General features: G+C 49.4%; 1 protein-coding gene across 3 annotated transcripts in view; it reads left to right on the top strand.

Annotated features, from left to right (window-relative positions):
* LOC121868728 (recombining binding protein suppressor of hairless-like) overlaps positions 1-12,563 on the top strand; it is a 174,896-nt gene that overhangs the window by 66,612 nt on the left and 95,721 nt on the right. For all 3 annotated transcript variants that reach the window (XM_042369595.1, XM_042369596.1, XM_042369594.1), the window contains one exon: positions 9,144-9,179. The gene's annotated coding sequence lies outside the window, so the exon portion shown is untranslated. The remainder of the gene's footprint in view (positions 1-9,143; positions 9,180-12,563) is intronic.

The following is a 12,563-nucleotide window of genomic DNA, read 5'->3' as shown; positions in this document are numbered from 1 at the left end:
GTGGGTCTGACGGATAAAACTAACCTAACCTAACCCTAACCTAACCCATCCCAACCTGACTAATTAAACACCTATGTAAATCTCTTCTCTAGGGTGTGGTATGGTAGTGTATTTGCCCGTGTGTGTGTTGTGGTGTCGGGTGTATCCATGACTACAGTTAGTTGATGGTCGACACCTTGATCAAAGCGTTTAGTCCAGTCGAGGTAGGTGGGGTTTTTCGCTTCCGTGAGAATTGACTGTGATGGAGTTGAGATTGAACGAAGGGAAATAATTACCTGCTACACCTACACCTTCAGGTAGATGGGGGACAGGTGTACAAAATGTGGGGGTGGGGGTGGGTGTGTGTTTGTTTGTTTGATTTATCTCTACACACACACACACACACACACACACACACACACACACACACACACACACACAGCCATCTCCAGGGTTGGATTCCCTTCATTAAATAATCGAACAAAAATCACCAACACTGGACGACCCATTTCAAGAGTGGAATTGAAACCAGATAAAAGTTGAGATTGATTGTGAATAATTGAGAGTGGGTTGACGAGGTGTGTGTGTGTGTGTGTGTGTGTGGGCAAGACTTAGTTTAGTTTTGTTTAGACAATTTTTTTTCTGTAATTATATATATTTTTTTTAGTTTTATTTTAAGATTCATTTATGTATTTATTTATTTTTAAATGTTTATTTTTGTATTCATATGTTTCCAAGCTCCCCTCCTCCCCCCCTCCCTCCTCCCCCCTCCCTACCCTCCCCCCACCACTCACCACCCATCAATTCTTATATTTACAGATTTATTTTTATTTTTTTCTATTTACAATTTGTTGTTTGGGGAAGAAAATAACCCTCAAGATTTTTAATTACACTTGATAAATTTTTTTCCACCTGACATCAAACACTTTAATGAACACTTTAAAACCACCCTTACTACCACCATAACCACCACCACCACTTATTGCCTCTGGGTGACGTGATGGATATATCCGCTGCATGTGTGGGTCACGGCTCTTTACCCACCTCCTCCTCCTCCTTCTTCCGTCAGCCACTCCTTCACCGCCTCTACCACAATATTGATGGGGGGAGGGAGGGTGATGGGGTGGGGTGGGGAGGGAGGGAGGTAGTATTACGTGTTATGCTTTCATAGTATTAGTAGAGGCTGTATCTCTTGCTGTTGTTGTGTACTCAGTGTATGATTTTTGTATTATTTGTTTTGTATTCTTGTAGTTTTAAATAATTATGTGTGTGTTTGTTGTGAGTGATTGTGTCTTTGTTATTTAATGTTATTTGTCCTTTTAATATCGTGGGTAGATTTTTTTTTTTTTGTTGAGTGGTTGTCTCGTGTCATCACGACTTGTGTATGTGGAAGTCAGGTGAAGTGGTGTGTGTGTGTGTGTGTGTGTGTGTGTGTGTGTGTGTGTGTGTGTGTGTGTGTGTGTGTGTGTGTGTGTGTGTGTGTGTGTGTGTGTGTGTGTGTGTGTGTGTGTGTGTGTGTGTGTGTGTGTGTGTGTGTGTGTGTGTGCTCTGGGATGTGGTTGTTACAGGCTACTGCTCTCTCATCTACAGCATCCAGTGTTTATTTGTGTGTGTGTGTGTGTGTGTGTGTGTGTGTGTGTGTGTGTGTGTGTGTGTGTGTGTGTGTGTGTGTGTGTGTGTGTGTGTGTGTGTGTGTGTGGCCCCAGTCCTAATAGGCCCCTAAATCCTACTGGGCCCTTAATTGAATGTCGTTAAAACTCTCGAGTAATTAGGTTAGGTTAGGTTTTGATAGGTTAGGTTAGTTTAGGTTTTGATGGGTTAGGTTAGGTTAGGTTTTGATGGGTTAGGTTAGGTTTTGATGGGTTAGGTTAGGTTTTGATGGGTTAGGTTAGGTTAGGTTTGATGGGTTAGGTTAGGTTAGTAATTTGTGGGATTTAAGGAAGGTTTAGATAGAACCCCTGGACAGGTTATGTTGAGTGTTTTACAATCGGTCCATAAATCATCTGTCTGTCTGTCATCAATCTTTCTCTTTCGTTGACTTTGTTTACTGTATTTGTGTGTAGCTTAACGTCGGGGCGGGGCGGGGCGGGGCTGTCTGGGGCGAGTGAAGCAGGTCAACCACTTTCCACGGAACAGGTGTCACGAACCGTCTTTAATTAGGGTTCGCACGCAGGTACACGGGTGTCGCTGGTGAGTTGTGTTTCAGTACCACAGTCCCTGAAACTCTGGTGTTGTGTCTAAGAGCTTGGAGACTTGTGCTTGTCGGGGGTGAAGGCAGTAAATGGCTAGTGATGGTGGTACAGTGATAATGGTGGTGATGGTGGTACAGTGATGGTGGTGGTCGTATAGTGATGGTGGTACAGTGATGATGTTGGTGGTGGTACAGTGATAATGGTGGTGATGGTGGTACAGTGATGGTGGTGGTCGTATAGTGATGGTGGTACAGTGATGATATTGGTGGTGGTACAGTGATAATGGTGGTGATGGTGGTACAGTGATGATGGTGGTGATGGTGGTACAGTGATGATGATGGTCGTATAGTGATGGTGGGTGCAGTGATGATATTGGTGGTGGTACAGTGATGGTGGTGGTGGTGGTAAGTGATAATGGTGGTGGTGGTGGTACAGTGATGGTGATGGTCGATATAGTGATGGTGGTACAGTGATGGTGGTGGTACAGTGATGGTGATGGTGGTACAGTGGTGTTGGTGGTGGTGGTACAGTGATGATGGTGATGGTGGTACAGTGATGATAGTGGTGGTGGTACAGTGATGATAGTGATGGTGGTACAGTGATGATGGTGGTACAATGATGATGGTGATGGTGGTACAGTGATGATAGTGGTGGTGGTACAGTGATGATAGTGATGGTGGTATGGTGATGGTCCAGTGATGGTGGTGGCGGTTCAATAGTGATGTTGGTCCAGTGGCTGTGGTGACCCAATGATGGTGACAGGGTGATGCGGTACAAAGTGGACTAACAGTATGGTGTATTGTGCCAGAGATCAGGTGATAATATGATACCAAGGTGAGGCGTAATTAAGGTGTGTGTTTGGGGGTCACCTGTACAGACGAGTGAGAACCAACTCATTACTCTGGAAAAAAGAAAAGTGATATTTATAAAATTCTCAAAAGACAAAGAAAAACAAACAAACAAAATTAAACTAATCATCTGCCGTTCATTTAACCATTGTGTGTAACTATAAGACTCACTGTGTGTGTGTGTGTGTGTGTGTGTGTGTGTGTGTGTGTGTGTGTGTGTGTGTGTGTGTGTGTGTTGCCTCACACATGTACTCTGTGCAGTGTGAGTCAGGCGGCGTCCCATCTCTGACTGTATAAGAACATAAGAACAAGAAAATAAGGAGTCTGCAATAGGCCGGTTGGCCTGTGCATGGCAGCTCCTGTCGAGAGTTACTACCACTCTCTATCATCCATGAATCTATCCAGCCTCCTTTTGACTTTCAGAGTTCCAGCACTTACTACAAGGTTGCTAAGCTTGTTCCTCGTCCACCACCCTATTTGTGAACCAGTTTCTTCCTATCTCCTCCTAAACCTAAACTTATCCAACTTGAATCCGTTGCTCCGAGTCTATCCTGCTCGGATATATAAGAACTTTATCTATATCCCTTTTATTGATTCCTTTCACCATTGAATACTTCTTCATATCTCCCCCACTCTTCGTCTTTCTAGGGAATGCAAGTTTAGTTTCTTTAACCTATCCTGATATGGAAGGTTTCTAAGTCGGAATCATTTTCGTCATTCTTCGCTGCACCGACTCTAGTGAATTTATATCCATTCTATAATAGGGGCACCAGAACTGAACCGCATAATCGAGGTGCGGCCTGACTAGCGCAAGATATAGTTGCAATAAGACCTCTGCACTCTGATTACTTACACTTCTAGATATAAAACCTAATACTCTAGGTTCGATGACCCTAAGAAATCTCCTCCTCAAATTCCCAGGTGATTTTTGTTTACCTTCAAGATATTGAATTTTGCTTCATCTTCCCATGAAACTATAGGTGTGTGTGTGTGTGTGTGTGTGTGTGTGTGTGTGTGTGTGTGTGTGTGTGTGTGTGTGTGTGTGTGTGTGTGTGTGTGTGTGTGATTGTTGTTGGTAGTAATTTAGTGTCACATTATTAGCTGGGATAACAGATAGTAGTAATTACCCGTATGCCGTTATTTCTCACATGGCCCGTCACAGTTGGTTAGTTCACGTGTAGGATTATAATAAGGTGTACACGGGGGGAGAGGTGAGCTGCTACCTACCTGCTGGGGAGATGGAATTAGGAAGTGTGGTGACGGCAGGTGAGAGACTCACAGCACAGGATGGTGGGAGGCCCTCACTCAAGTGTTTATAGATACTAGTAGTTGTTGTTGTTGTTGTTGTTTGTTGGTGGTGATGGTGGTGTTGATGGTGGTGGTGGTGGTGGTGTTGATGGTGGTGGTGGTGTTGATGAGGAACCGTTCAGCCATGTTACTGTAGACCGTCCACCTGGGCAGGGTGGGTGGGGCAGGAGGCGGGGCAGGGGTGGGGAGGGATAGGAGGCGGGGCAGGGGGTGGGAGGATAGGAGGCGGGGCAGGGGGTGGGAGGATTGGAGGCGGGGCAGGGGTGGGAGGGATAGGAGGCGGGCAGGGGTGGGAGGGATGAGGAGGGAGGCGGGGCAGGGGGTGGGAGGGATAGGAGGCGGGGCAGGGGTGGGGGATAGGAGGCGGGGCAGGGGGGTGGGAGGGGCAGGTACCTATAGTGTAAATAACTCAGGTGGGGTAGAAAAGAGAAGTGATTCACCAGCGGCACGGAAGATGGTAATTTGGGGGCGGCCATTGTTCATGATGACCCCGGCTGGCTGAGCTCTACCACGCCCACACCCACGCACGCAGGTGGGGGGGAGGCGTGTGTCCTATGTGGGTGGAGGCGTGTGTCATAATGTGCAACTAAGAGAGAGAGAGAGAGAGAGAGAGTGTTTAATTATCATCATCATCATCATCATCATCTAGACCTGAAATTAATTTGTTTGTGTACAGTGAGTGTGTGTTGTGGTGGCCGTCATGAGAGCTACTCACAACATAACACATATGATGTTAACTGGATTAAATACGTTAGGTTAGGTTAGGTTAGGTTAGGTTAGGTTAGGTGTGTATATGTGTCCACCCACCCGACCTTGGTACCAGACACAGGAGCTCTGAGTGTGTGTAAAAGACCTTCCTTCCACCTCATAATTACTGTATCCATCACAACAGGTAAACAAGCCCTGTGTACCACCCACGGCGGCCATCAGTGTTTGTGCCCCCCTGAAGGTGGCGATAGTTAGAGTGGTTGTTTAATTGCGTCGTTTGTTGAGCATTTCCAAACTTTCCAGCCATTATGACCAGCAGTTAACTTAGTGCACGTCATAACAAGTGTTGGTAAGAGTGATGGCCGTGTTGTCGTCCGCATGAATCACAGGTAAACATGTTGACTGAAATTACAGGTGAGGCGGCGGGGAGAGTGAACAGCGGCGTCACCAGGAAGTAACCTCACTATTAGGCAATGATACAGTAGCTGGAGGTGTGGGGGGGCAGGTGTGTGTGTGGGGGGGCAGGTGTGTGTGGGGGGGCAGGGTGTGTGTGGGGGTAGGTTTACAAATCCGGTATATTATGGCCATTTTTTCGTCCACAGTCTATAATGGGTGTCTCTGGTTAATAATCTCACCACTCACCACCTCCTACCCTCACCACCACCTACCTCACCGCCACCTACCTCACCACCACCTACCCCTCACCACCACCTTCCTCACCACCACCTTCCTCACCACCACCTACCCCTCACCACCATCTACCCCTCACCACCACCCCTGCCCCTCACCACCTTCCTCCACCACCACCTACCCCTCACCACCACCTTCCCTCACCACCACCTACCCCTCACCACCACCTACCCCTCACCACCACCTACCCTCACCACCACCTACCCCTCCTACCACCTACCCTCACCGCCCTGCCCCTCACCGCCACCTACCCTCACCACCACCTACCCTCACCACCACCTACCCCTCACCACCACCTACCCCTCACCACCACCACCTCACCACCACCTACCCTCACCACCACCTACCCCTCACCCCACCTACCCCTCCACCGCCACCTACCCCTCACCACCACCTACCCTCACCACCGCCTCACCACCTACCCCTCACCGCCACCTACCCTCCCACCTCCACCTACCCTCACCGCCATGCCACCACCTTGCCCTCACCACCACCTACCCTCCTCACCACCTCCCCTCACCACCACCTGCCCTCACCACCACCTACCCCTCACCACCACCTACCCCCTCACCACCACCTACCCCTCACCACCACCTACCTCACCCCACCTACCCCTCACCGCCACCTGCCTCACCACCACCTACCCTCACCACCACCCTACCCCTCACCACCACCTACCCCTCACCACCACCCTGCCCCTCCACCGCCATCACCACCACCTACCCTCCACCACCACCCCTCACCACCACCCTACCCCTCACCACCACCTACCCCTCCACCCACCACCTACCCCTCCACCACCACCCCTCCCCTCACCACCACCTACCCCTCCCCACCACACCTACCCCTGCCTCCCTCACCGCCACCTACCCCTCACCACCACCTACCCCTCACCACCACCTGCCCTCACCACCACCTACCCCTCACCGCCACCCACACCCTCACCACCACCTACCCCTCCACCTCCATCACCACCACCTACCCTCACCACCACCTACCCCTCACCACCACCTACCCTCACCACCACCTACCCCTCACCACCACCTACCCCTCACCACCACCTACCCCTCCTCCCCTCACCACCACCTACCCTCACCACCACCTTCCCTCACCACCACCTACCCCTCACCACCACCTACCCCTCACCACCACCTACCCCTCACCACCACCTACCCCTCACCACCACCTACCCCTCACCGCCACCTACCCCTCACCGCCACCTACCACTCCACCACCTACCCCTCCACCACCTACCCCTCACCCACCTCACCACCCCTCACCACCACCTACCCTCACAGCACCTACCCCTCACCGCCACCTACCCCTCACGCCACCTACCCTCCCGCCACCTCACCACCACCTACCTCACCACCACCTACCCTCTCCACCTCGCCACCTGCCCCTCACGCACTACCCTCACCGCCATCACCACCACTACCTCACCACCACCACCACCTCCCACCACCACCTACCCCTCCCCACCACCTACCCTCACCGCCACACAGTCAACCAAGCTATACCTCAGGTTGCTGTTATTTACTGATCAAAGATGGTCGATTCTCCACCACCTGTAAAACTCATCTCTGTAGCTGGTGATTGGGGGAGGAGTGAGGAGGAGATGAGGTGAGTGAGGAGGAAGTGGTGGTGAGGAGGGAGGCGAGGAGGCTGCTGATTAATCTTCTCCTGGATCAGCAGGGACAGGTGTATTCGTTAACTGTTACCTGTGTGTTTTGTGTGTGGTCATCGTGGTCTTGTGAGACAGTCTCGGTGGTCGTCGAGGTCTTGTTGACAGGGTGGTCATCGTGATTGTCTTGATTGATCACAGGTGGTCGTCGAGGTCTTGTTGACAGTCACAGGTGGTCATCGTGGTCTTGTTGACAGTCACAGGTGGTCGTCGTGGCCTTGTTGACAGTCACAGGTGGTCATCGTGGTCTTGTGACAGTCACAGGTGGTCGTCGAGGTCTTGTTGACAGTCACAGGTGGTCATCGTGGTCTTGTGACAGTCACAGGTGGTCGTCGAGGTCTTGTTGACAGTCACAGGTGGTCGTCGTGGTCTTGTTGACTGTCACAGGTGGTCGTCGTATGTTGACAGTCACAGGTGGTCGTCGTGGTCTTGTTAAAGTCACAGGTGGTCGTCGTGCTTGTTGACAGTGACAGGTGGTCGTCGTGGCCTTGTTGACAGTCACAGGTGGTCGTCGTGGCCTTGTTGACAGTCACAGGTGGTCGTCGTGTGGCCAGGTGTTGACCGCGTGATTGAATTGGTTGAGAGCTGTGATGATCGTCTGTTTGGTGACACTTATTTCCTTCTTTCTTTCTTTTTCTTTCTTTTTCTTTCTCTCCCTTCTTCCTTCTTTCTTTCTTGTTCTCTCGTCTTTCTTCTTTCTCCTCATTCTTCGTTTTTCTCATCTTTCTTCTTTCATTTTCCTTCTCTTCCTTCTTCTCTCCTTTCTTTCTTTTTCTTCTCCCAGGGATAGGTAGGTGGATGGGTGAGGATATGTGGATGGGGATGTATACTGTACGCATTACCCTCTATCCTCACTACCTCCTCACCCACTAGCACTCGTCCTAGGTGTGTTGTGGAGGCTAGAGGACGAGGTCAAGGTGTGGCTACTGACGGAGGTGAGGTCGGGTGGCACGCGTCACCTTATCCCCACCGTCAGGACCTTGTTTATGTGTCCTGGCCGCCTCACCACACCCACTTCTCCTGCTGGGGGTGAAGACGAAGCGTAGAATGTGAGGAACAGTACTGAAGGTGTAGGAGTACTTGTAGAAGGTAAGGGAGTCATGACACACGCAGCAGGTGAGGTGGCACGCGTCTGTTCCTCCTCCAGTAGTACACACACACACACTACCTCACCTGTCTCCTGCCCTTCCACTACCTCCTCTCTTCTCATTCAACCATATGGAAAAAAGTTTACAAAATTGTGGTTGATAGATAGTTGTGAAACGTGTGAAAGAGGATGTGGGTGGCGTGGGAGGTGGCGTGGGTGGCGAGGAGAGCGGCACGCGACCCTGAACCCTTGGGCCACGCGCCTCCTCTACTCTGGCTGTCCAATACCCTAGACTTGTTTTCCCATCTGCTGGTGCTGATTTGTTTATCTTCACATTAATAAATAAATAAATACATGATTAAATAATATATAAAACATGAATGAAGATTTAATTTTAGTGTGTTAGATGATAAACTCACCCCGTTAGAACACCTGTAATTAAGAACACATTTGTCTTCGTTTTACCTCATTAATAGACGTTACCTGTGCCCTGTTTTTTATCCTACCTGTGTAATATCTTCCTAAACCACAGATAAATAGATATTTTATTGACCACAACAAACACATAAGACTAAATCATTTCCAGACTATTAAACTCTTTATTTTATTCTTAGTTAATTAATAAAATATCTCTTGTACACTTGCAGAGGACACGTGGGTTACGGTGGCTGCGCTAACTACAGGTAAGGAGACAGGTAACATTTGATTTTGTGTTACCTACAGTGGGTTGAGGCACCTCTGTAATAGTGTAGTGTTGCTGTGGTGGTGTGAAATACTGCTGTAGTGTGATGTATCCCACTGCTGTAGTGTGAAGTATCCTGCTGTAGTGTAAAGTATCCTGCTGTAGTGTGAAGTACCCTGCTGTAGTGTGAAGTATCCTGCTGTAGTGTGAAGTATCCTGCTGTAGTGTGAAGTACCCTGCTGTAGTGTGGAAGTATCCTGCTGTAAATGTGAAGTATCCTGCTGTAGTGTGAAGTATACTGCTGTAGTGTGATGTATCCCACTGCTGTAGTGTGAAGTATCCTGCTGTAGTGTGAAGATCCTGCTGTAGTGTGAGTACCCATTACTGCGGGTGTGAAGTATCCTGCTGTAGTGTAAGAGTATCCTGACAGTAAATGTGAAGTATCCTGCTGTAGTGTAGTATCCTGCTGTAGTGTGAAGTATCCTGCTGTAGTGTGAAGTACCTGCTGTAGTGTAGTATCCTGCTGTAGTGTGAAGTATCCTGCTGTAGTGTATCCCACTGCTGTGAGTGTGGAAGTATCCTGCTGTAATGTAAGTATCCTGCTGTAGTGTGAAGTATCCTGCTGCTGTAGTGTGAAGTATCCTGCTGTAGTGGGAAGTATCCTGCAGTGTGAAGTATCCTGCTGTAGTGTGAAGTATCCTGCTGTGAGTGTGAAGTATCCTGCTGTAGTGTGAGTATCCTGCTGTAAATGTGAAGTATCCTGCTGTAGTGTGAAGTATCCTGCTGTAGTGTGAAGTATCATACCGTGGTGTGAAATATCCTGCTGCTGTAGTGTGAAGTATCCTGTAGTGTGAAGTATCCTGCTGTAAATGTGAGTATCTCAGTGAAGTATCCTGCTGTAGTGTGAAGTATCCTGCTGTAAATGTAGAAGTATCCTGCTGTAGTGTGAGTATCCTGCTGTAGTGTAGAGTATCCTGCTGTAGTGTGAGTACCCTGCTGTAGTGTAGAGTATCCTGCTGTAGTGTGAAGTACCCTGCTGTAGTGTGAGTATTATCCTGCTGTAGTGTAGTATCCTGCTGTAAATGTGAAGTATCCTGCTGTGAGTATCCTGCTGTAGTGTAGTATCCTGCAATGTAGAAGTGTCCTGCTGTAGTGTGAAATATCCTGCTGCTGTAGTGTGAAGTATCACTGCTGCAGTGGGAAGTATCCTGCTGTAGTGTGAAGTATCCTGCTGTAGTGGGAAGTATCCTGCTGTAGTGTGAAGTATCCCACTGCTGTAGTGTGAAGTATCCTGCTGTAGTGGGAAGTATCCTGCTGTAGTGTGGTATGATGTTAGTCTAAGGTAAGTTTGATTAACTTTAAACCTTTGTATGTATGTATGTATGTATGAATGAAGGGATGTATGTATGTATGTATGTAGAATGAATGTATGTATGTATGTATGAATGAAGGGATGTATGTATGTATGAATGAAGGGATGTATGTATGTATGTATGTATGTATGTATGTATGTATGTATGTATGTAAGTATAAGACTAGTGTTGTATATTGTGAGTAAATAAAGAGATTAACACTGTATCTCAAGCCCATAGTACAGTATTTAGTTCATATTGTTAGTGTGTTGTTGTGTTGTTACAAGTCAAGTTGTGTGTTGTTATTGTTGTTGTTATTATTATTATTATTATTATTATTGTTGTTGTTATTGTTGTTATGGTTGTTGTTGTGTGTTTGTTATTATTATTGTTGTTGTTGTTGTTGTTATTGTTGTTGTTGTTGTTGTTGTTGTTGTTGTTGTTGTTGTTGGTAGTAGTAGTAGTAAATGACGAAGAGGAGTAAACACGCGGAGAAAGACACATATGAATAATTATATAGAAGAGGAAATATAGAAATAAAAGGCACTAGGAAAATATATATACCTGTATATATAGGCTTCATCACGCGCTAAATAAAAACACTCTGACAAGGGGAGGGGGGGCAGCTGCTCTCCTCCCTCCCTTAATGATGGGTGGGTGGCAGGTGGCGTCTCTCATTCCCAGGCCATTCCCGCTGCGTTCCCGAGATTCCTGAAGGCAAGGTGTTCCTAGAGAGAGAGACAGACAGGCAGGCGATCTCTCTCTCTCTCCTTTCCCACACTAAACAGCACCTCCTGTAGTGTGAGTGTGAGTGTGAAGTGGGTGAGGGGTGTGAGTGTGGTGTGAGAGGTGTGAGTGTGGTGTGAGAGGTGTGAGTGTGAGGTGGTGGGGTGTGGGGTGTGGTGGTGAGGGTGTGAGAGGTGTGAGTGTGGTGTGGGGAGATGTGAGAGGTGTGAGTGTGGTGTGGGGGGTGTGGTGTGGTGTGGGAGGTGTGAGTGTGGTGGTAGAGGTGTGAGGTGGTGTGGGGTGTGAGGTGTGGTGTGGGTGTGAGAGGGGTGTGTGAGGTGTGGTGTGGGAGGTGTGAGTGTGGTGTGAGAGGTGTGAGTGTGGTGTGTGAGTGTGGTGTGGGGGGGGTGTGGTGTGGTGTGAGAGGTGTGAGTGTGGTGTGAGGTGTGAGTGTGGTGGTAGAGGTGTGAGGTGTGGTGTGAGATGTGAGGTGTGGTGTGTGGTGTGGGGAGGTGTGAGGTGTGGTGTGAGGAGGTGTGAGTGTGGTGTGAGGAGGGTGAGGTGTGGGGTGGTAGGGGTGTGAGGGTGTGAGGTGTGGTGTGAGGGAGATGTGTGGGTGAGGTGTGGTTGTGAGAGGAGGTGTGAGATGTGGGGGTGTGAGGTGTGAGTGTGGTGGTGGGGTTGTGGAGGTGTGAGTGTGGTGTGAGGGTGTGGTGTGGTGTGAGAGGTGTGAGGTGTGGTGGTAGGGTGTGGGGTGTGGTGGTGGGGGGTGAGGGTGGTGTGGGGAGGAGGTGAGGTGTGGTGTAGAGGTGTGGGTGTGGTGTGAGGGTGGTGGTGTGTGGTGTGGGGAGGTGAGTGTGGTGTGGGAGGTGTGGGTGTGAGGTGTGAGGTGTGGGTGTGGTGGTGGGGTTGTGAGTGTGGTGTGAGGTGTGGGTGTGAGATGTGAGTGGTGTGGTGTGGTGTGAGAGGTGTGAGAGGTGTGAGGTGTGGTGTGAGAGGTGTGGGTGTGGTGTGAGGGTGTGAGTGTGGTGTGAGAGGTGTGAGTGTGTGGTGGTGGGGGTGTGGTGTGGTGTGAGGGTGTGGGTGTGGTGTGAGAGGTGTGGGTGTGGTGTGAGAGGTGTGGGTGGTGTGAGGGTGTGGGTGTGGTGTGAGGAGGTGTGGGGTGGGGTGGTGGGGGTGTGGTGTGGGGTGTGAGGTGGGTGTGTGAGGGTGTGGGTGTGAGATGTGAGGTGTGGTGTGAGGTGGAGTGGTGTGGGGAGGTGTGAGGTGTGGTGTGAGAGGTGTGAGTGTGGTGGTGGGGGTGTGAG

This window comes from Homarus americanus, unplaced genomic scaffold, assembly GCF_018991925.1.
Source record: "Homarus americanus isolate GMGI-L3 unplaced genomic scaffold, GMGI_Hamer_2.0 scaffold30535, whole genome shotgun sequence".
NCBI classification, from domain to species: Eukaryota; Metazoa; Arthropoda; class Malacostraca; order Decapoda; family Nephropidae; genus Homarus; species Homarus americanus.
The sequence above is the reverse complement of the archived record's forward strand: the minus strand, read 5'-3'. Positions and strand labels throughout refer to the sequence as shown.